The sequence below is a fragment of the Apodemus sylvaticus genome, chromosome 5, assembly GCF_947179515.1.
Source record: "Apodemus sylvaticus chromosome 5, mApoSyl1.1, whole genome shotgun sequence".
Lineage (NCBI taxonomy): Eukaryota > Metazoa > Chordata > Mammalia > Rodentia > Muridae > Apodemus > Apodemus sylvaticus.
The window spans coordinates 15,610,237-15,613,960 of record NC_067476.1 but is presented as its reverse complement, the minus strand read 5'-3'; positions in this window follow the sequence as shown (position 1 = coordinate 15,613,960).

Genomic DNA, 3,724 nt, shown 5'->3' with positions numbered 1-3,724 from the left:
TATAATACAACATTATATGTACACATTATATGTGTTACACATATGTAATGTAACACATTATATGTTAATGGTGAATGTTACATGTATATTACTTTCCTTAGACTTTCTTTTATCCTTTATAAGTATAAATTAAAATTTCAGTGACAAGAAAAAGGAGCTCATATTTCAGAATTTTCCAAGTGGTATACTAATCTGACTCAACTACAATTGTTTGAGAAGCACATGTTTTAAAATCGCTTGAGTACACCAGAAGAGTAACTGATGTTCTCTCTACTTGAATCTCTTTCCTCATACTAATCCCTAGATATGAAAATACCTGTCAGAGTAATTGGTTACCAGTAATGAAGCTAAAAACTTTGTCTCAGCAGAGGAGGTTTTCCAAGAACAAAAACACAGGTTTATAATTTTGAGTGGAAACAGAGGACAATTATCGAATTAAGTGTGAAGCTCTTTTTATTTTAGGACACAGTATAGCGGAATGAAATTTTGGTTTAATTTGTTTCAGAGTTTCATACCAATATTGTATTTACATCATTTCCACCCCTACCACTTCCTTCTTCTTACTCCTGCCCTGTCTCCCCATTCCCTCTCAAATGCATAACCTCAACTTTACTATTGATAAATTTATATATATATATATATGTATATATATATACATATATATATATATATATGTATATATATACACATCTGTATGTGTGTGTCTGTCTGTCAGTCTTTCTGTCTGTCTGATTGGTTTTCCTCATATGTGAATTTATTTAGGAATAACAACCTGGAATTAGATAAGCTATTAGGTGCTGCTCCCAGGAGAAGACTGCCTGTAGCTCTTAACTAACTTAAGCTGTGCTGCAGAACGGATTAAGCTCTGACTAGATTGCCTACACTTCACAATCCCCTGCATAACCATTCTCCAAACCACACACTTGGACGCTGAACACTAATGAGAAAAGACTAATTACACATAATTACAGCACCATATGAAGCACCATTCTAAAAATCTATCTTCTCACTTCTATACATTACATAAACTTGATCTTCCTAAATAAAGAGATTTCCAAAGCCCTGTTCACCACATTGATCCTGTACCCATTTTGTTCACCTGAAATCAATGGACCATTGATTTAGAAAATAACTGCATAGTTAATATCAATATAAGAATGTATTCCAAATTAAATTGAACAATGAAGAACAATTACAAAATGATGAGCGAATTATGTGGGAAGGAGGAAAAACTGGTCTGTGTATATGAAATTTGTATAAAGGAGGAAACTATGGTGTTGACTGCATAGTAGTAGGAAAAGGGGTAATAATGATGATTATGATGATGATGATAATGATGATGACAATGATGATGATGATGATAATACAGTGTATAGAACAAAAGTAATACAGAGAAGTATTCTCAGTATATGTACCTCATATGACAAAAATTTAAAAGATAGTACCATTTATTTGTTCATTATAAAACACATATATGCATAAAACATCTCTTATAGAAAACTATAACTTCATGTGTCAATTTAAATGGAACATTATTATAAACAAAAGGGTTGAAAATTTCTTGGACACTTAGAGCCTTCTGGATGGTGACTCAAATGTGTACATAAGAGGCCAGAAGACATATGAATATCAAGCTGCTGAGCCCCACCCTGCAGTGAACATAACCAGTTAATTGGTGGTATATCATAGATATAGTATTTAGTTAAGCTTACTAACATCAGAACATTCGAAATATTGATAAATTAAATACAAAAAAATCAAGCTGTGTGCAGTGATTCATGTCTTTAATTCCAGCACTCAGGAGGCAGAGGAAGGCCGATATCTACAGGATCAAGGCAACCGTGGTCTATATAACAAATGCTAGAATATCTGGAGCTACAGAAATTTTAAATCCCCTGCAAAAATTTAAAAATGAAAATAAGCCTATGCAGAGAAAATTTTTCTTGTAGAGAAAAAGGATAAAAAGACTGTTCCAAAAGTGACAAGGTATGCAAATGAAAAACAAAATTCTGACATTAAATTTTAAACTGTCTGTGGAAAAATATCATGTGCAAAAGGAAAAATAGAAAGTGCTTATGTTGGAAGCCCTTTCCCAAGATTATCAATATCATGGGATGCAAACAGAGGGGCAGAAGGATCTGAATGGGAAGGGGGAGGGGAACGAAAGCAGGATCACGTATGGGGGAAACAGAAGAGAAGCCCAGAGGGCCAGGAATATGAATGTAAATATGCAGCTTCTAGCACTTGCAAAGTAGGGGACTCTCTAGAAAATCGAGACACCTGGGATGTTAGAGACTCCTAGGACTCAATAGGAGTGACCTTAGCTGAAATACCCAGCAGTGGGGAGAGGGAATCTGAACAAACTACCTCCATTAGATAGAAAGGATTCTCAAAGAGTCCCACCAAGAAACTGTCCCAGACAGATGGAGATACTTACACCTAACTAATGTACTGAAGTTGGGGACCCCTGTTTTTGAATTAGGGAAAGGCTGGAAGAGGATGAGGAGGAAAGCAATCCCATAGGAAGACCAGTAGTCTCAACAAACCTGGACCCTGGGGATCTCTCCAACACTGAGCCATCAACCAGGCAACATACAGTAACTGATCTGAGACCCCTGACACATATACAGCAGAAGACTGCCTGCTCTGGCCTCAGTGAGAGAAGAAGCAACAAACTTTAAGATACTTGAAGCCCCAGGGAGTGAGGAGGTCTGAAGAGGTGGAGTAGGGAGGGATGGAAGATAGGGAGACAGGAAGTGGGGACATAATTGTGGAGACAGGGAAGGAAGAATGGGATGAGGAACTATCAAAAGTTGTACCTGGACAGTGATAGCAACTGAACTGTAAAAAAAAAAAAAAAAAAAAAAAAAAAAAAAAAAAAAAAAAAAAAAGATTAAAGATAATTTAAAAAGAAAAAGACCAGGCCCTAAGTGGATGGGCAGAGTTACCAAACCATTATCAAAATTGCTGACCCAGAATTGTTTCTGTCTAAAAGAAACACAGGGACAAAAGTAGAGAAGAGACTGAAGATAAGGCCATCAAGTGACCGTCCAACTTTGGATACATCTCATTGGTAAACATCAAAGCCAGAGACTATTACTGATGCTATGTTGTTCTTAGAGACAGGAACCTATCGTGGCTGTACTCTGAGAGGCTGTACAAGCAGCTGACTGAGACAGATGCATATGTATACATCCAACCATTAGACCGAGGTCAGGCACCCCTATGGAAGAGTTAGGAAAAGGATTAAAGAAGTTGAAGAAAATGACAACTCCATAGGAAAATCAACAGTGTCAATTAACCTGAACACCTGGGAACTTCTAGACATTAAACCACCAACCAAAGAGGATACACACACTGGTCTGAGGCCCTCAACACATATGTATCAGATGACTGCATTGTCTGGCCTCAGTTGGAGAGGAAAAACTAAATCCTGTAGAGATTTGAGGCCTGGGGAATGAGGATATTTGGGGCAAAGGGCAGGGGGCATGGGAGCAAAAGGGAAGTAAATGGGGTAAAGAATTGTGGGAGAGGAACTGGGAGGTGGAACAACATCAGGAATGTAGATAAAATAATCAAAAGAAGCTGAAATGAATAGCAAAATGTATATAAGCATGAAGGTCAGATTAAAAGGTGTTTGAAAAAATGGCCATTCAGAGAGAAAATATTATATGTCCCAAATCAAGAAGGAGTGCTAGGCAGCTAATGGGAAGCAGAAAGTGCA